At 53.7% G+C, this 20652-nt stretch overlaps 1 long non-coding RNA gene across 15 annotated transcripts in view; it reads left to right on the forward strand.

The window, feature by feature from the left end:
* Nucleotides 1-20652, forward strand: part of LOC121042978 (uncharacterized) — a 265060-nt gene that overhangs the window by 39711 nt on the left and 204697 nt on the right. Inside the window, exon 1 of one of the 15 annotated variants that reach the window (XR_005796583.1) lies at nt 16123-16235. The exons of the other annotated variants lie outside the window; for them this stretch is intronic. This is a non-coding gene — a long non-coding RNA (uncharacterized LOC121042978). Of the gene's footprint in view, nt 1-16122; nt 16236-20652 lie in introns of those variants that run through there. 15 annotated transcript variants of the gene reach the window in all.

A 20652-nucleotide genomic window follows, 5' to 3' on the forward strand; every position in this document is an offset into this window, starting at 1 on the left:
TTTATTTTATTTTATTTTATTTTATTTTATTTTATTTTATTTTATTTATTTTAATGTTTATTTTGGGGGGGGGGTAGGGGTAGGGGCAGAGGGAAAGGGAGACACAGAATCTGAAGCAGGCACCAGGCTCTGAGCTATCAGCACAGAGCCTGACTGGGGACTCGAACTCCCAAGCTGTGAGATCATGACCAGAGCCGAAGTCAGACGCTTAACTGACTGAGCCACCCAGACGCCCCAAAAGGTTTTTAATCTCTGTTTTCCCAGATACAGTGTTTGAGACTTGACTTGGAGCTCAGGCCACATATACCTGTTGGCACACACCTTTGTGCTTTTGTTGATGATGTCCTGTTCCTGGTTCAGGGACTCTAAAACTGGGGGCACTTGGCTGGCTCAGTTGGTAGAGCATGCAACTCTTGATCTCGGGGTTGTGAGTTTGAGCTCCACATTGAGAGTAGAGATTGCTTAAAAATAAAATCTCTAAAAAAAAAAAAAAAAAAGGAAAAGATATTTGGTAGTAAAAACAGTCGATGTTTATATAGATTACCAAGCACAGTGACTTGTCTCATAACAGCAGTGGTGTGGATCGGTGTAGGGCTGGCTTTGCAGATGTTAAGAATGGTCACTTAGCCTGATCTCCGTGGAATGCATGGCAGTTTTGAGAACACATAATGAATGTCTAAGTGGGACTGAGCAGTGTAAGACTGATACGTGAATTTTGTCTTTCAGTCTCTTGGGTAAACTCAGTGGTGGGTCAGAGTCTCTTTGTCTTAAATTAAAAAATGCTGTTATAGAAAGGTTTCTAAACATTTTGTATTAAAACAAGACTGCAGAAGAAATAAAAACAACCCCCCAAACTGACATGGGCAGGTAGAGAAACTCCTAAATTTTAAATATAAAACTTTTATTGGGGGGGCATTGTGAATAATTTACTGACTTATTTTTAACAGTAGCCTCTTCTGTTAAGCGTTGGTCTAGTTGCCACATTTGGGGGTGAGTACCCTTTCCTGGTGGTTTTTCCCTTTCTTTGGGGCGCACTTTGGTCGCGTGGGAAGAGAGAGGGCCATGTTTTTGGATAATCCTGTGTTCCTAATCCAGACTCCATCCCACACTGTGCAACCTGGTCACTTAACCCCAGAGGAGGCCCTCATGGTCCTCATCTGCCCACTGGAGATGACTCTGTGCCATATGCACCTTATGGGCTTCCGGTCAGACTGCAGATGCCTGGCCCAGGCACGTGATTGGCATTCAGTCCATGGGGCTCCAGTTGGGAGCAGATGCATTCTGGACATGGCCCTTCTGCCTTGAGGGAAGGGACACAGGCCAGAGAGTGTGGTGAGGGTCTCAGCGGTAAGTGACAGGAGTCGTTACTTAGCCTCAGCCTTTTGGGAGGGAGAATGCGGACCAGAGCTCAGGAGTCACGGGCAAGACTTGATCCGCTACGAGGCAGGTTATGAGGCTCTCTAGGTCCCTGGTCCTCCATGCAGGGGTGAGGTTGGGACAAGGGGTCGCATGAGCTCTTTGTGCTCTGCCCCCGTTCCTCAGTGGACTGGCTTCATTGGAGGAGCCTGTCGTTTCTCTGGCCCGGATCTCTCAGGCTGTGACCCCAGTCTCTCCTGCGTGGAGGGTAGTGGAGGGTAGTGAAGGCTCATCGAGATTTCCTGTTGCTTATCGCTCAACCGCACTGCCCTTCACAGGGATGACCCAGAGCCTGGCTGCCTGTTGGCCGACTACCTGTGATTTTGGGTAATCCTACGCAGGCTCAGAGGCGCTGGGGAGGCTGCCTCGATTTCTGGTTTTAGACTTCTTGGAGCTGAGTCGCAGAGGCAGTAATTGCTGTGATGAATTGTGCGTTCCCTTTGCTTACAACCTTGAGTGATGCGGAAGCGGCTGCCGCTGGAATAGAGCAGGTCTGCGGTTACCGGACTACCGGGACAGGTCGTGGAGCCACATTGCGCTAACTCTGTGGTCCGGTGCGAGGGGCTGTGAGCCCAGCGGAACGTTGGAGAGACACCTGGGCACTTGGATGCGTCATCTGCATTCTGCTCAGCCCATCATCCTCTGCTCGGAAGCTTTGCCGCCAGAGGCAGTGAGGTGCAGTGCTTAGTGCGTGGACCCTGGTGCTAGCCTGCCTCAGTTTCAATCTGGCTGTGTGATCTTTAGTATAACATGAACCTCTCTGTGCCTCAGCTTTCTCATCTGTGACATAACACTCTCTCAAAAGGATTTGAAACGAGTTAACACGTAAGGCAGACAGTATAGTGTCTGCCCGTCAGCGAGGCTGTCCTGAGGATTAGGAAAGGTAAAGCCTTTGGCACAAATTAAGGGCTCAGTAATGTGAGCAGCTGCTGTCAGACCTTTGTTCTGGTTACTGAAGCCTGCCCTGCACCCTTCTCCCTCCCCCATCCCCATCGCAGCCTGGTACCGGCCCAGCTCACAGTTCTTGCCACGTGGAACCTGGCTTTTCTCCTGTGGCACTGGGGCCTCCTGAGGGCAGGGCCCCAGCGTCTGGGTCCTTTCTGCTTCCATAGTGTCTCGTGCAGTGTCCAGCTGCGTGGAGGAGGTGCCCAGTAAACTGTGACCGAGTGCGACTGGCTGGTTAGGGTTGTTGGGAGAACAGGTTCCCTCGAGCTGTCTGGACTGCAGATTAGAAGGAGCCGGTAGCATGAGGCCATTGAGCACGTCCCGTTTGCAAGACCTTCTGTCGGCTGGAGCCCAGAAGTGGACGTGAGAGTTGGACAGCACGGCCTCCGAGACCTGTGCTCCAGTTGAGGAGGCAAGATAGAACCTCTCTCAGGACCAGTAGCGTCAAAAGCCAGCGCAGGAGCAAGGGGGCGCCTGGGTGGTTCCGACGGTTATATGTCCAACTCGTGCTTACCAACTCAGGTCATGATCTCATGGTTCGTGGGATGGAGCCCTGGGTCGGGCTCTGTGCTGACAGCGTGGAGCCTGCTTGGGATTCCCTCTCTTCCTCTCTTTCTGTGCCCCTCCCCTACTTGCATGTGGGTGTGCTCTCTCTCAAATCAATGGATAGATAGATAAACAAATAAACTAAGAAAGATAGTGAAAGAGTGAGTAGGTAAGTCAGTGAGAGAGTGAATAGGTGAGTTGGTGCCCAGGAGAATACCACGCAGGGGAAAGTGGAAGGTTGGCCTCCAGGCTCCTGGGAGGGCTACCTGGAAGAGGTGGCCCATGTGTGTGTGTGTGTGTGTGTGTGTGACAGGATTTTTTGAGAGGGCAAGTGGAGCGGTGTGGGGTGGGGTTCTGCTGGTAGCCGCTCGGGTTTACCTAAGGGGCCTGGCTGCAGGGGAGGACCCCACTGTCTGTCCCAGGGCTGTGAGGCAGAGGCTTTCTGTAGCTGTGCTGTGTGACCCGGAATACTGGAGTAGTAGTTGTGACTGAACTCTCTAAAAATGAATGGGGAGCAGGAGGGAAGAAGGGAAGGAGAGATTGCAGAGGAGGGGGAGGAGGAGGAGGAGGAGGAGGAGGAAGGAGAGAGACCCGTGGTGGTGGGAGGCGGGCGGCCCCATGCTGTTTAAGCCTCCGAAGGCTATTTAGAATAATCTACCCCACCGATTCTCACTGTCCCGACCTCCCTCCTGCTCTACCTTTCATCGTCCTACAAGCCCATCATTTCTCTTCCTGGATCTTCTCCCCCCAGCATCCCAACCATTTCCTGCCCCATCCCGGTCACCCTGTGCAGGCATGACCTCACCCTGTGGCCGGGAAGCTGGGCTCCTGTTCCGCCTGTTTACTCTGGCGTTTGGACAGGTCGATCACATGCTGCCCCGGGATGCCAGCCTCGTGAGTCGAAGGCAGTGGGTACAGGCGGGCGGGAGGGGGCATTCCTCTGGGCTGACTCACACCCAGCTGGGCTGGCATGGTACCCCTGTTTTGGAAGCAGCTCTGGGGCTCTGGGCCAGCCCAGCTCTGCACTGGGGTGCTGAGTCATTGCCCCGCAGTGTGGCTTCTGAGTCACAGGAGCAGTCCTGTCCTCAACAGCAGGCCCTTTGTGGGACCCTTCTGGGCCCTGATTGGTGTTCGACCACTCTCTGCCATTGGCCACCCTCAAGGTCTTACCCCTTGATCGCTTTAGAGGCCCTGCCCAGATCACTTTATAGGCCCCGCCCAAATCAGCTGTGCCCCTTTGAGATCCAGAATCCTAGAGCTTGACTCAACAGGCAGCAGCTGAGTTACGGGAAAGGGAAAGAAGTGTGGGCAGAGAAAGCAAGCTGGGGCGGAAGTGAACCAGCAGTGTTGGGGAGGTGGGGGCAGGGGGCAGGTCTCAGGTCCTGATGGGCCACAGGAGGCATGTGCAAGTCTCCTGTGTCTTGTGTATTTTGTAGGCATCTTGCAATGACCTTGAAAACCCACTTTGCTACTCTGTGGCAGTAGGTGCAATGGTAACATCTACGAGTTGACACTGTGCTGCCTGCTGTTAATTCTGCTCTAGATTCACGGCCATCGGGCGCCGTCCTTATGCCTGTTTCGTGGTTGAAGAAACTGCGGGTTTAGTAGAAGACCCTTGCTCAGAGTCGCAGACCTGCAAAGTGGCCTGTTAGGGATTTGACCTCAGACCTCAGTTCTCTCTCTGAGACTCCCTCATTCCAGTTTGTTTCGTTCCCTCCCTCCCTCTGCCCCTCTCTCTCCCTTTCCCCCCTGCTTTTTTTTCCTCTCTGCCTCTTGGCTGCCAAGGTCTTCCCTAAGGATGGCAGCTGTCAGCCTTGCAGGAAGCCCACTATTAAAAGGAAACAAAAGTGTCATTAGGAGCCCTGCTGTCGCTGTGGATTGAGCCTGCATGCTGCCCTGAGGGCTGGACCCCATTCGCAGGGCTGAGAAAGCAGCTGGAGGCCTTGACCCTGAGGGCCTCTGAAAGTTCCCTCTGGGAGCTGGGGGTGGGGATGGGGCACGGTGTGAAGAAACTGGGTAGCTCTCTGACCCGGAGAGGAAATCAGTGTCAAAGCTGCTGGGTGCTGGAGAAGGGTCTTTGGCCTAAGAGAAGCTTTCTAGGGTTCAGGTTCTAGACGTACCCTTTTTAGGGGCACCTGGGTGGCTCAGTCGTTTGAGCACCTGACTCAGGTCATGATCTTGCGGTCCCTGAGTTCCAGCCCCAGTCTGTGAGTTCCAGCCTGAGTTGGGCTCCGTGCTGACAGCTCAGAGCCTGGAACCTGCTTCCTCTCTCTCTGCCCCTCCCCTGCTTGTGCTCTCTGTCTCTCTCTCTCAAAAAATAAATAAAAACATTAAAAAAAAATTAGATGTACCCTCCTTTAGTCAGTGACTTTGGTGGGTGGCGGGGGTGGGGGGAGACTTCATTTCTACTGGTCTCAGTTGTCTGCTCCATAAAGGGAGTAGTGTTTCTAAAGCACAGCCCCCACCTCTCCTGGGGGCGGGGACATCTGCTTGGGGCTGAGCGGATTGCAGCCTGCATTTGTAGTGAGTTTCCTAGGTTGAGGTTGGAGAACCCCATTTCCGGGTGGCCCTGACTTTGCAGGTGAAGCCTCGGAGCTCTTCCGCGGTCCAGGTGCTGAGCTGGGAGCCTTTCAGCAGTGGTTTGCAGGGCCTCAGCCCCACATGTGGCTGTGGGCAAAGGGGTGAGATGGATAGGGTCTTGGTGGGCCGAGCTTGAAGTCCCTAAGGATACACTCCATCTACTTCTTATAGAGAGTGGGATTTCTGGCCTCACTTGGGATGGGCGGGGGTCCTGCCGGCACATGGCCACACTGGCTGGGGCTGAACCAGCTGCTTCTTTCGAAGGCCTCTTTCCGGTCCCCAAGACGCCTCCCTTCTCCCTCCACCCCCGCCATGGAGACCACGTGGCCTCCACTTACGATCTTGCTCACTCTGTTATTTTTCCTCTAGAAAAGAGATGTGAAATATTTATTACGCCCACCTCGCTATCAAAAGTAGCAGAGGGAGAACAAAGACTTTCTAGAAAGATGGGAGTATACATTTCTCTTCCTGGAAGCATTTCTTATATCTGCTCCTGACTCTGGACACAGACCAGAGGACCGGGAAGGCTTTGGAGGGGAACGGGAGTGGGTAGGCTCTGGCTGGCTTGTCAGAATGGCTGGGAAACATGGCAGGTGTCCTGCAGATGCCATCAGGAGGGGCTTTTCTACGAGCCAGGCCTGTGCCTTTCTCTGTTAACCTGTGTAATCCGCAGCAGAAGCCTAATGGGGAGGTGTGCTGTCATTATCCCTGTCGGCCAGATGGAGAAACGAAGGCTTCAGATGCCCAGTTATTTGTCCAGGGCCGCGCAGCCGGTAAGAGGCAAGGCCAGGCAGCAGTTAGGCCTGGAGCATAGAGCCCTAGGCTCCTAACTGTGGCCTTGGGGAAAATTCCATAGCCCATCAAGCTCCTGCTAAGAAGTGCTTATGGGCATTTGCGCCCTGTTTAATTTCGTGCAGACCTCCTTGTGTTACCCCATTCAGTAGACTAGGCTGAGCAGACACGGGGCCGTGCCGAACTGAGATCCAGGAATCCGTGCGAAGTCAGATCTGTGCTGTGGCGTCGTCATCTGGGGTTGATCTTGGGCAGGGTATTTAGCTAATCTGCCCTCGCCTCAGTTTCCTTACCTGTAAAGTGGGTGTGGTGTGATACCAACTAGGTCAAAGGCTGTTCAATGAGAGTCTCCTGGATGAAGTGCCTAGTACATGCGAGGCCCTCAGCAATTATTTGTTTCTTTGTCCCTGCAAGTAGAGAAGCTGAGTCACAGGTCCTGAGGGGAGACCCCTCTCTCTTCTCTCCGTCGATGTGTCATCTCCCCCCTCCTTCAACTTGCATTCCCTGGGTGTGGTGAGCCCCAGGAATAATGCCTCCGTACAAGCTGCTGGGTGACGGAACTCCTTGAACACCTCCTTTCACGCAGCGCCCCGTGACCCGCCTGCGGCTGCCAGCAGCCAGTCGGGGCAGGTGACTCTCGGGAGCCACTGGGCGGCTCTGTGGAGGGAACCGGCTGTGGGCTGGAGAGAAGAGGAGGAAGAGAAGAGGCTGCAGGAAGCAGGGCTCGTCCTGGCCACGCTGGTTCTCGGTTGTGGGCGCAGGGGTGCGGTATGGGACCAGCAACGGGCTGCTGCCAGAGGTCCCTTCAGAAGGCAGGAAGAGGGCTGGGACCCTTAGGGAAGGGATTCCTGGGAGCTTTAGGAGCCGGAGGAGCACCCTGGGGAGACTCCCTGGGTGGGGAGTCTGGTAGGGCAGAGGAATTGATAGCCAGGTCCTAGCTCCGGAGCTCTCACTCTCCTGTGGCCTTTATCACCGCAACATATGGCTGCTTCGCTCCCTCCTGCTGTGTGACCTTCTGCAGGGCAGGGAAGCTCCTTGCAGAGTGCCCTTCACGTGGAAACGTCAAGATGTGAACTTTGGGATGCCACTGTGGACCTGCCGCTGTCTTGTTGGTGGGGCACCTCTTGCCAGTGATTTTTCCTAGCGATCTCCTTCCTTCTCTGTCTGTGCTTCCATCTGTACTTCTGTCCGTCCTTCCACCCACCCTTCCGTGCTTTTTTTTCTTCCAGCCTCTGTGTTTCCCTCCACCCAACCAGCCTTTTACTCAGCCACCCATCTAACAGACATTGCCTACCTACTGGGCACTGGGCCTGGCTCTGGAGATACATTGATGGATAAGAGCCAACAAGGTCCCTGCTCTTGAAGGAGTTCATGTTCTAGTGGGCAGCTAAGTGTATAATTAAGTCATTTTAGCACACACAGTATAGTGGGTGCTATCATGGAACTATTAACTGGGGCACACTGGACCCTGGAGGGGAGAGAGGTTCATCATGGGTGGCCTAGGGCTGGTTTCACTGGAGAATTGTTTGAATTGAATCTTGGGGGATGAATTGTTCCTCGGGGTCAAGGGAGCCTTCAGATCCACCATCACTTAGGCCCCTGCCACAGAATTGAGGGGGAACTTAAGAGGCTAAGAAACTTTTTTTTCTCCCCTGAGCTTGCTTATGCATAAATACAGGCAGAAAATGAAATAAAAGCAGGAAAAAAAAAATAAAGCAGAAAATACAGATCACCTCTAATCCTGATGGCTGGGCAGTAGCCATTGCTGTCTTGCTTCCTGCTTCCATAAGGATTGTGTCTTGACTTTGTTCATCTCATATTAGATCAAGACCATTTCCCTGTGCCATTCAAAGTTTGAAAAAACTTGTTTTTTTAATGTTTATTTACTTTTGGGTAAGAGAGGCAGTGTGAGCGGGGGAGGGGCAGAGAGAGAGAGGGAGGCATGGAATGGGAAGCAGGCTGCAGGCTCCGGGCCGTCAGCACAGAGCCCGACGCGGGGCGTGAACTCATGACCCGCGAGATCATGACCTGAGCTGAAGTCAGATGCTCAACCGACTGAGCCACCCAGGGACCCCTTTAAAAACTTGTTTTGAGCAGCTTTTCCACATGGGATCATGCACCTGTACAAGAAGGATACTCTGTAAGCCCTGCGGCCTTTCTAGGGGGCGTGGGGCTTTCTCTGTGAAGGAGAGGCGAGGGCTGCCGGTAAGGGTGACGGCACAGGGCGCGTGTGTATGCTGCTGCATGACTGCCAGGCACTCCTCCTGCTTTTGCCTGTTGAAACACACATACGTGGTCCTGCACCTCTGGCTGTTTGCTAGGCAGAGGCTCCCCAGGAGATACGAGTCTTGGTGTATTCTGTCCGATTTCTTCCGAGGAATATTTTACCAGTCGCCCCTCCACAGACCGGCTCTTAGGGGCTGCTGAGACCGCGTCCTGAAGTGTGAACATCCTGAAGAATGCAGCAAACTCTACAACCTGGAGTGAAGGCCCCAAAACAAAAGATGTTCTTGATGGACCAGCTTTTCCTGTGTATTGCCTGTTTGTGTTTTGTCAACTGGTCATTTCCTTTGGGGTGTTAGCAGTTTTTTTTCCTCATTGATTTGTAAGATCTGTTTTGAATAACTTGTGAATTTTGCAGATGGGGGAGTGGGGAGCCCCACTGGACTCTTTGTTAGGCATGCTGTTCCAGGAAGGGGCGCCTCCATTTCCATGGGGGACATTTCTTTCCAAATCTGCATCTGATTGTGGTCGCAAAATCATGTTTTGCAAGTGAATGCAGGACCCCTCTCATTAATCTGGGCAGTTGCCCATTTTAAATGTTCCTGCATAAGTGGCATTTGCCAAAGAAGCTTCTCTCTTCTCTCTTCCTTTCTTTCTTCATAAGCAAATAATAAATCCTGCTAACTTCCAGGGATCAGTGTAAATGTGAGCTCTTTGGAGACCTCCACCTGGAACCTCCTGATTAACTACTGGTGGGGGTTGGGCAGACTTCTTCATCACCACATCGGCTGCAATTTTTAGCTTAGTAGATACTTATGCCAACGTTTGTTTAACGTCTGCTTCTCCAGTGGAGGCGAATCTTCTTGAGGACAAGGACCAAGTTTCGTATTGCATCGTAGGCATTCCCTTAGCCCCTAAGACAGTGCTCGGAAATGAATGCCCACGCCGGTGAAATGACTTGCATAAGGCCACCCAGCTTGGACGACGCTTCCACGCGGCTGATCTGAGGCTCGCACCCACAGTCGGGGCTTTGCTTTGGTGTCTGGGTGAGCAGGGCAAAGGCTGCTGATGTGACAAGACTTGTCCCCATGCCTCACTGGCCTTAGTCATTCTGGGTTATTTTGGCTAAGCGTGGACACAGTGAGATCTAGGGGAAAGGTTGGGACTGGTTTCCAGGTGAGTGCCAAGTGACAGCCAGCTGCGCCCTCTGCTTGGCTGCACCCGTGCCCTGCACCCGACACGGTATCCTCCAGGCCTGCCGTGGAAGGAGGAAGAATCTTCCTTTGTCACAAGCCGGGGCATGAAACCATCCGGGAACGCTGGTTGCATCACTCCAAGGCCCATCCTGCTGGCAGCAGAAGCCGCCGGTGGGGTGTGGGTTTGCACTGGGGGTGGGGAGGGAGAGAAAGTGTACCTGGTGGTCAGGTCGCTTCCGTGCGGGTGAGCAGGGATGCGGGAGGCTTTGTGGCTGAGGGGACAGAGCCTGCCAGCTGGAATCGGCTGCTCCGGTCCCCTTGCGTGGGTTTGGGCATGCCAGCGCTCTTCTGGGGACCCCGCCTCCTGTGGGAAAAGTAGAAGTGATAAGACTTGCTACTGTCAGGGTTCCTGGGCGATTCAGTGACTGGATGCCTGTTCCTGGCACTTAACAAGTGCCCAGGGGAGGTTGATTTACTTTTGTCCTCCCTCGCCCCGTTTTCATAATTGACACATACTGAATTTGGCAGAGAGCTTCTCATACTGGGAAGTTCTGAGTCCATTCAGTGAGAAGTCAAGTTGGAGTTCACGTGCCCACAGGAGCGGCAGAGGAGGGTGGCGGAGGCTGCCCTTGTGCAGGCGGGGACCCGGTAGGGGGCTCAGTGCACAAGCCTGGAACCATTCTGAGTCCCTGGGGTCCATGTGGGGTGGTGGAGAGCAAGCCAGCTGGAAGACCCATGGTCTAATCCCAGGTGCGCTACCTGGAGCCGTGGGGGCCCTGGCAGGTGTCTTGCCACCGCTTCCTTATCCACCAGGTGGCTCGGGGAACCCTGGGAAGGGTGGCCTAAAGGTGCGTTAACCTGCAGGTGCGTTAGGGTTGGGACCCCTATCCCTCCTACCCTGCTGTTTTAAAATGGCTGGTCTGTTGGAGTTTGTTATTTCTTTACGCTGCTTGAAAGCAATGGCTGTGCCCCAGTTCAGGGCCCAGCACCTTCTCCATCTGCCTGGACATAGGTCCAAGCTCCTGCTGATAAGGCCCTCTGAAGCTGCCTGTGCAGGGAACAACTTCCAGTCCTTTTGTGTCTCTGCCCCAGGGATAAGATATCAGCTAGGGGACTGCATGGAGGTGACCCTGGCCGCAACCTGAGTCCCACTGCTTACCTGCCCGGGGCCTGGCCTGGCTGACCCACACTTGGAAAGCAGGCACTGCCCACCCCTACCTGATGGGAGCCAGGCTAGGAGCCTGGAGATGAGCAGGGGCATGAAGTAGGCACCTGCCTGGGAGAGGAGCCTGGTCTAATAGAGGGGGTGGCCTGGGAGAATTCTACAGGGCCTGAGCGAACACGGGGTGATGAGGGCATGGAGACAGGAGCTGCTGTTGCTTGCGGTAGGGTGGGGGGGGGGGGGAGGGGGGGGGGGGGCAGTGTCAGAAGCCATCTCAGAGGTCTTAGCTGGGTTGGAGGCTCGATTATCTGCTAGTGAACACAGGCGTTTGTGGAGGGCACTGACGTTGTTCCATTCTGTATAGACAGACACCTGTGCTGTCGCTAGTGAAGAAACACAGGCCCAAAGAGGTAAGCGGCTTGCCTCATGTTCGCCGGACCTCAGCATGTGTTTCACACTGTTTGAGGTACATGGTGGAGCCTTGAGGTTCCTCCTTTAGAAGTCTGGGCCAGTTTAGCAGAAGGTACACTGTGTCTGTGAGGGGTGTGTGTGTGTGTGTGTGTGTGTGTGAGGTTTGGGTCCACTGTGTAGGATGATATGCCTCCTTAAACCCAAGCTGTGTCTGTGAGGGGTGTGTGTGTGTGTGTGTGTGTGTGTGTGTGTGTGTGTGTGTGAGGTTTGGGTCCACTGTGTAGGATGATATGCCTCCTTAAACCCAAGCTAGAACAGCTCCCCTGTCATCATCAGCTGGGCCTGACAAATACCCGGGCCAAGCGTGGGCTCTGCATCTGTTTAGCCTTATTTAAGGCTCTATCAGGTAACTTTTGTGCAGGACCTGGCCCAGCTGGCCTCAGAGGCCCTGCGCAGTCCTGTTCCGGAGCTCAGGCACCCAGAATGTGACGAGTGGCTGGGGATACTGCCTGAGCTTGTGTCTGGCCTCAGCCAGGGCCAAGTTTTCCGGGAGGAGGATGCCGGGGGAGGGCCTCACTTGCTGGGGAAGATGGAAGGGGGGGGGAAACCAGGACTCTGCAGCCTGCCCGTCCTTTTATGTGCAAACCCCACTGTCAGCTCCTCGGCCTGAAAGACCCCCACGCACTCCCTCCCTCCGCTGAGAGGTGAGAAATTTCGCAGGGAGTGTTATCTCTGATCTTGAGGTGCACATTCCTGGGGACTGTCCTGGGGTCCAGGCTGGAATGACAATGAGGGTGTGCCCCAGATGCCTGCCTCCTCCCGGTGCTCCCTGGGGATGCTCTGTCTGGAAGGGCTCTGCTGAACCAGCAGTGTTTTCCTGCATTCCCATCCTGCTCTCCTGCCCTCCTCTGACAAAGGCAGGCCATTGGGATGGTAATGCCCTTCCGGCTGGCCTTGGCTCCAGGTGAAAAATGAATTTCGAGGCCTGCCCTTGAGGCTGTGCAGTGTCATTTTTTTAATGCAGATTCCGGTGGGGGGGGGGGGGCGGGGGGTGGGGACCCGGTGGGGGTGGAGTGCTGACATGGGATCTGGAAGAACCTGAGATCTTCTGAGTTGTCACCCCTCACGGGGCATCTGCCTTAATATAAACGTGCCAGGGGCTCTAGGTCGCCCACCCCCTAATGAGATTACCGTGTGCTGCTGCCTGGTGAGTCTGAGCTGCGCCTTCACGGACGGTGGGAAGTCACCCAGAAGCCATTATGAGAGGAGCATGTCAGGAGAGGGCATTATTGCTGTATCTGGGCTTCGGTGATTCCTTCTGTTCTCGTCCGCTAGTTTCTCCTGGATTTTCGCAATTCATTTGTTCTTGTTATAAAATACATATTTTCCTTAACAAAAAAATTATAAGGCACTTCTGACGAACTAGGCAGCTGTTCTAAGTCTTTTGCAAATAGTGACCCATTTAATTTAATCCCAGTGCAGTCCTGTGAGGCGCTGCTGAAACAGGTTAGGCGCCCAGGGCTCCGGGCACAGGTCATGGGGCAAAGACCCAGCGACGTGGCCTGAGGGCCACATAGAACGACTGGTCCCCCACCTCTTCCACCTTCCCCAGCGGGAAATACTTCCCAGAGGAAATACGCCCCTCTGAGTGTTTCCTGATTGTGGGGCGTAGTTTTGTGGTTCTATATAGAATGTGTAGAAAGTTCTATACAGAAAGTATAGAAGCTTTAGAGCATGTTTAACCAATTTCCCGCCATTTGAATTAGTAACATTTTTTTAATGGCCCTGCATGTATACTTCTGCACCCTGGTCCTCCTCCTCCTTCACACAGTTCTCATTTTTAGTGCCATGTTTTTCCTTTTGACAAATTTACTGGGCTTTGAGAAGGACTCAAAATTCACCTAGGCACGCCCACAGGCACTGCCGTGTCCTCTGTGCACACTTCGGGGTTAGGGGGGTTGCTTTGGCGGATGGAGGTGGGTAATAACAGCTTAGGGCAGTGTGTGGTGGCAGAGATGCAGTGACCGGGGGTGTGGGGGCCAGGTTCAGGATGGGGTCCGGTGAATGAGCCCGCAGTTTGCATGTTACATGTTACAATTAATTATTTAAGCCGTCTTTAGTAAACCACGAAGCTGACATTATTCTTTATCATTAAATAACAGAATGATACCAATGCTATCATGTATGAATTACTTAAGTCGCCTTACTCAGTATTAACTGACTAACATCAGATGTCAGAGGAACGAAGATGTTACACAACGCCAACCGTTTTCCATCGGGATTCTCTTCCTCCTGTTTTCCTGAGAGCTTGAGGATATGTTTGTACCATCCGTTCCTGCAGCTCCATAATCTGAAGTTTGACAGTGTTTGCCAAATTTTCCTTAATTTTTGTTTTTTAAAGTTTATTTATTTATTTTGAGAGAGCGAGCACAAGTGGGGGAGGGAGGGAGAGAGAGTGAGAGATAGAGAGAGAGAGAGAGAGAGAGAGAGAGAGAGAATCCCTCGCAGGCTCTGCGCTCTCAGCACAGAGCATGAAGCAGGGCTCGAACTCTCAAACCATGAGACTGTGACCTGAGTGGAAACCAAGAGTCTGACACTTAACCCACTCGGCCACCCAGGCGCTCCTGTCAAATTTTACTTTATAATAGAAGGCCACAGGAGACAGCCATACTGGCTTGAATACCATCCCCTCCTCCCCCACCTTTATGTCTGCGGGACCTCAGAATGTGGCTGTGTTTGGACACAGGGTCTTTGCAGATGTGTTTAGTCCCATTGAGGTCATAGTGGATTAGGGGGCACCCTCAGTCCCATGAGTGCTATGCTTGGAGGAGAGGAGAGAGCACCGAGGGAGATGCTCTGGAGAGACCCGGGGAGAGGCAGAGACCGGTGGGGGGGGGGGGGGGGGGGGGCTGCAAGCCAGGGAAGGCCCAACATGGTGGGGACCCTCCAGGGGTAAGGGCAAGGCAAAGAAGGATTCCTGAGACAGACAACCACACAGGGTCAGCCTCCTTGGGAGGAGAGAGGGTGGACAGGAGGAGGAGCCCACGCCCTCTCTGGAAGTGTAGACGCTTCCTTAGTAGACAGTGCTGAGTGTAGGGAGGTGAAGTACTCTGTGAAGCTGGTACCCTCATCGTGCCTGCTCCGGCCGAAGCAAGCCTCCTCTTCTGGCAGAGGCACCTCCTTCTCCCCCTCACCAGCTGTGGGGCCTTGAGAGAGCAACCTAAAGTCCCTGGACCTCGGCGGCGTCCTTATATGTAAACGTGAACCTGTCTTGGGTTGTGGCAAGGATTAAATGTGATACATGCAGAGCCCTGGTGCGTGGTTGGTGTCCCGGAACGTTAGCACTTTTCGTTTGCCAAAGATATAAGCAGGGTTGCTGCATGTGCCCCATTTCCTGTTAACCCTGTAACTGCCACGTCATATCCCCCGCTCCCCCGACCTCCATCCAGGAAGGGCTGGAAGCCTGCAGGGTGAGGCTGAATCCATTCCTGTCCTCTCAGACTGTCTTCACATCCCCTTGTAGGTGGGGCAAGTAACCGTGCCCTGTCTACCCCCCCGCTCAAGGAAGAAAAGACAGTAAGAGGAAGCAGAACTACGACGGGCATAGGAATGGTTATTGCTGGATGGGGGCTCAGCCAGAGCGCACCAGGAGGTGCGTGATGAAATCGGCAGGCCGCAGCAGATGACCCCCATCTACATTTTAGCCTAGTGTTAGCGCCCACAGCCTTCTGTTGATTGGATGCCTGGGAATGTTCCCAGGGATGGCAGACCTCAGGATGAGTGAGGGGTTTACTCATGGGGATGGGGGCCGTGATATGAAAACTTGTATAAGGAAATAGACATTAGAGAGGAACGGGAACCCTCCCATCCCCGCCCCTGTAGTGCCACACCACCTCTGTGTTTGGTCATGCAGATCATTGGGGTGGAAGAGTTTTGGGGAAGCATTGAATTTTAGCTTCTGCCATCTGCACAACAATGCTTGTTTTGCAGTTCATGAAATTGGACGTCAGAGAGGTCATTGTGGTTCCATGGCCCTTTCCCGTAGCGGGGGAAGAATGTGCATTCTCCCTTGTCCCTGTGCCCTGGCTCATGAGTTCACGGGCTTGGGGGCAGGGCCAGGTAGATTGGGGTGAGCAGCACTCGGGCTGCCTGCTGCGTCCCACTGAAGGTTTGCATTTGCCAGTCTTTTTGCAGGAGCTGGCTGTGCGGGACTCCGGGTGCCCGGGGTCTCCACCTTCATCTGTCCCTTGGCAGGAGTCCGTGAGAATCAGGTGCAGTGTCTGACTGCCCCTCAGTGTGGGCAGGATGTCTGTCGTGCAGAGAAAACGATTGGGATGCAGCTCATTGGTGCTTTTGGACCTGTAACCAGGACCTGTTCCGGTATTCCGGTACCTGGAGAAGAATATCCACAAGTTGTAGTGTGAGATGCTGATTCAAAAGCAAAAAAAAAAAAAAAAAGAAAACCAGCAAAACATCGGTATTTTTTATTGATTGTATTAAAAGTGTATGCTCATTGAAAAATAATCTCAACCACTACAGAATTTTAAAAGGAGGAAGTGACCTTTTCCTATAATGTCTTCACCGTCCTTTGGCAGAGAACATTAATGGAAGGAGTCAGAAAACATGGGTTTGGAATCCTAGCTTGACCATTTCAGTTTCCAAAGGTCCCACGCGAGGGAAAAGCCCTGCCACCCCTGTGTGCCATCATGAGAATCTGGGGAGATACTTGATGAAGTCATGTCTGAGGCCGTCACTGGTGCTGGGTGGGTTCAGTTATATTCTTTGTCCTCATTGCCACCCCTGTGCTTCTGATCTTCTAGGAACCCAGACCCTGGGAGAGCAGGGTGTCCCGAAAACTCCTGTGTTCTCTGATCTGTTGCTGGCTGCACAGCCGAGCTGCTGTCCCGGCCCCAGCTCTGCTCTCTCTGCTTGCTGGTGTTGGCCAGCTCGGCTTTCCTGCCCAGGTTAGTCAAGGACACGGAGCAGCAGGCATCCAGCTGGGAGTGTCTGTGGTGTCCCAAGACCTGGGCCTGCCTCTGGCCTCGGGTGTGTCCTCCCAAGGGTTCTAGAGAAAGTCAGGCAAGTTCAGACGGAATACATGCTCCTCCTTGCAGATTCTCGAAATGCCGGTGACATACATTGTCTCCCTTTCATTCGTTGACCTGCACTACCTGTGTATATACGGCACCGCGAATTAACCGAAGGAAGCGCTTTCTCATCCTTAACTAATTTGGGAAAGGGTTAGAAAGGAGACCGCTTTTAATTTCTGGAAGCATAGGGAATATGTTTATCATTCCAGAGCATTCTTGGCTGCAGAGAAATGACGGTGGTTAATGTCCATGTATTGAGCTGCCGGAGGGCGGTGTGTGTGTGTGTGTGTGTGTGTGTGTGTGTGTGTGTGTGTGGTAATATTAGCTAATATTTATTGAGTGCTTTCTGTGTGTGAGGGACCCGCCGTGCATTTTGCATGGATTATCCCACTTTATCCTCCCAGTGGCCCTGTGAAGTAAGGACAGTTGTTAATTTCTGGGGAGGAAGGCAGACCTTCAAAATGCTAAATAAGCCTCCTGGGGGGCACAGTGAATAATGGAAGCAGAATGCAAACAAAGCCTGGGTCTCCAAAAACCACATTTCCCTTCCAGAATCTTCGTGCATCTCTCTGCTCCACTCTAGGAATCGGTGATTCATCATTGTCCACTTTTCTTTTGGAATCCTTCTGCCTTTTTTTCCTTTTTAAAAACATTTTTTTTTCAATGTTTATGTATTTTTGAGAGACACAGAGAGACAGAGTGTGAGTAGGGAAGGGCAGAGAGAGAGGGAAACACAGAATCCAAAGCAGGCTCTGCGCTCTGAGCTGTCAGCACAGAGCCTGATGCGGGACTTGAACCCATGCACCGTGAGATCATGAACTGATCCCAAGTCAGCCGCCCAACCGACTGAGCCACCCAGGTGCCCCCCTGCTGTCTCTTCCCTAAAACAGTCTCCATCATTCTGGCCAGGCTCTGTAACTAGTGCAGGGAGTGAATATCCAGTGTGAACGTTAATTGAGCATTTGCTTGCTGCCGAGCATCTGCAGCGTTGGGTTCTGGGAGGTTGAGAATTCAAGGATGAGATGGTTGCTGTCCAATGTCACTTGCACACTGTAATGGAGGACGCTCAGGGCTACAGGGAAATGACAGCAGTTCAGCGTGGGGCCAGGGAGACGGAGAGAATAAGGCCTGCATAATTTCAGAGCGTCCCAGTTCTGCATATTGGGTGGCCGGGCAGAGCGGATGGGCCAGAGGAGATGACAGGCTTGGAACTTTGAAATCCATATGGTGTCTGTCACCATACTGTGGGAACACTGGGGGAGTGGCAACAGTGGATTCAGCTGTGAGTCACAAAGAGATGATGGGAAAACGGGGAAGGCTGCACAGAGGAGGGAAAGGGCTTTGCAGGATGAGTAGAAGTTCACCGAGAGGGCTGAACAGTTAGAGGCACAGCAGGAGCAGACACCCAGAAGAGGGTCGGCAAGTGACGTGTCCAGTGTGGCCAGAGTGCAGAGGTGGTTACAGCTGAGGCTGCAAGTGTAAGAGCTTGGACCGTGGGGCTTTAGTCGTGGCTCACCTTATTACCCCTCTGTTATGGGTGTTGTGGTTTTGTCACCTGTATGACGGGACGGGGCCGGTACCTGCCTGTTAGGGACATTGAGTGCACGCTGCCCCTGACCCGAGCCCTGTACTGTTAGCTGTGGGAATCACCTCTGGCCTGGTTTAGAGGCTGTTGACTAATCCCGCAGGTTTGAGACAGGGAGGTGATGTGATGAGATGTGTCGGGTGACCCTGTCCCTCCCGAAAGGAAGGTCTTCTGCTGGCATATGCCCGGGCGCTGCGGTGCTCTCGCTGTGTGCGTCTCTTCCGACGTGACCCTCTGGGTGCCTGTGGGCCTACAGGAGAGGGAGCAGGAACGCTGAGCTGTGTTGAGCCTGCCGAGTGCCCCGGGTGCTGGTGAACAGAGCACTGGGTTCCAGTCATGGTCACATCTTTCCGTCAGCTCGCCAAGAGACTGTGGAAAGCCCCACGTGGTCCCCTCCTCCACCATCCGAATCCAGTTCTCCTCCAGTGTTAGCACTGGTGGCAGCCAGGGGGTCCATTGAGGCTGGTGCTCCTCGGGGCCCGGCTGCAGCATTGCAAGAGGTGTGGCCAAGGGGCGCCAGTAACGAGAGCTCAGTACCCTGTGCCTTTTCTTTTCTCCTTTTCCGTTTCCTTCCTGTCCTCTAAAGCACCCTCCAGTTTCAGAATTCAGAGTGCATATATTCCTTTTCTAAGTTCCAGGTTCTGCTTGTTCTAGTTCGGGGGCCCCGGGCAAGCCGCCCTGGTGGACCCTAACTGCCGCCTGCAGAATACACCTCAGAACAACTTCCCAGGGGTGGGTGAGGACAGCCCTAGCCCCTGGGTGTCAGGAGCCCTGTAGGGGTGGGCCCAGAGGGGGTCGGGGAGGGCAGGTCACGGTCTCCAGCTCACACTACTCACCTCAGGCTGCACGCTCACTCCCGGAACAGGGCTTCTCCAGTGACTCCTGCAGCACCCCTGTGTCAGTACCCCCCGCGGGACCTGTGGAGCAGACCCCAGCCCAGGCCTGCTGACCGGCATTGCCGTGCGTCCGTGTGTGCGTGGACCTTGGGGATCTGTACTGGAACAGGCCCCCAGGCGATAGTTAGAGACACTCAGGTGTGAGGCCCCCTGGGCCAGAGAGGCCTTTTGTGTTCCTGGGTAGATAGGGATAATTCACACACACCCCCCGCCCCCACCAAACAGCAGTGTGTGTGTGTGTGTGCATGCGTGTGTGTGTGTGTGTGTGTGTGTGTGTGTGTGTGTGAGACATCACCATGAATGCCGGAACGCCACCCAGTTCCCACGGAGCTCTGGCCACTTGAGGTCCCTGTCAGGCTTCTTTCCTGGACTACTGCTCTGACATGTTTTTGGTGAATTTTAATTTCTGCTGCTTCTTCATTGCACCTGTTTGCTTTCCTCCCCTCCCTCCCTTCTGCTGTCTTTCCCTAGATAGCCTCCGTGTTGCCCATATACTCCCTGCGGCTCCTGACCCCGTAATGCTGGTGACAGGGGACACGGTGGAGTTTGCCTTCTGATAGGAGGAGGAGGGTGGCAAGAGTGCGAGCCCGGGAAGACTGACACCGCCTGGCGCATTTGGGGGACAGCACAGCAGCGTGGACTTTGCGTGCCCTGCACCCAGCCTGTTGGATTTCTGTTCTGTGGTCTCTTCCTCCTGCCCCACCCCCTCCACGTTGGGTTTTGCCCACGGCCCCAGGGACAAGGTAGATGGCCCGAGTTTACTTAGTGACATGTGCCTGTGTGGCTTGAAGTAAGACCGGTTTCTGTGAAAGTCAGAAGTGCATTCCAGAGTCACAGCGTGACCTCCCCGGAAGCCCAGCTAATCCAGGTTTTAAAGAGCAGTTGGAACAAAGGTGGTGATTATGGGATGTGGGGGCTGTGAGGTGTGGGAAAGGGCAGGTACGGCAGGGTCGCCTGGTGGGAAGCTCTGTGTTGAGGAATCGAGCTGATGGCCCCAGAATGTGACCCAGATGCTAAAGGGAGGTGGTGGGGGGGCTTGTCGCAGGGGTGGACCCGCGGGACCATGCGGCTGATGGTCCTGGGCTGCACTCCACCCCTTGTGAGCTGCGTGACGTTGGGCAAGGGGCCTGCTCTCCCCACTTCTCCCCACTTCTGTAATTTTGGGATAGGAGCCCTGACCCTCTGGTTGTGATCATTAATGGGGATTAAATGGGGGGAATTAGAAGGGATCTCTTCTGTGCTTGGCAATTAGTAAATGCTGTTTCTCATTTCTGCCTTATTTTGAGCATCACCCCTTGCCCCTACCCTGAGCATCTTTTTCCTTCTCAATTTACATACCTCTCAGGGACCCTGTGAGCCCTCCACACAGACAGCCGCAGTCCCGCGTGGGGCTCCCCGATGGGTTCAGAGCACGTGGACAACAGTTTGTTGGGCTAGTCCTTGAACGGGTGGTTTCTCACTGACCCATTTTCTTTAGTGAGATGTGAAACTCTTTGCAGGCAGGCCCTGTGTGGGATCGTGGTCTCCTTCAAAGTTACTTTCTGGGAGAATATGCATGCTCTGGAACTTTTCTAATACGGTGAGCCTTCGAGGGCAGGTCCTGCTGTTCTGTGAACTGCCTGCTCCACTCATGGCTCAGTGGCTCGGGTCCAGGGCACCGTGCCCCCTTTGTTCATGAGGATCTGATGACATTTGGGTCTTTGTTGACCTTTCCCTGAGGGATTTTGTGGGCAAGGGCAAAAAAAGGAAGTGAGGGAAACACATACACACACACACACACACACACACACACACACACACACACACACAC

This window comes from Herpailurus yagouaroundi, unplaced genomic scaffold (genome assembly GCF_014898765.1).
Source record: "Herpailurus yagouaroundi ecotype Mexico unplaced genomic scaffold, PumYag 186, whole genome shotgun sequence".
NCBI classification, from domain to species: domain Eukaryota; kingdom Metazoa; phylum Chordata; class Mammalia; order Carnivora; family Felidae; genus Herpailurus; species Herpailurus yagouaroundi.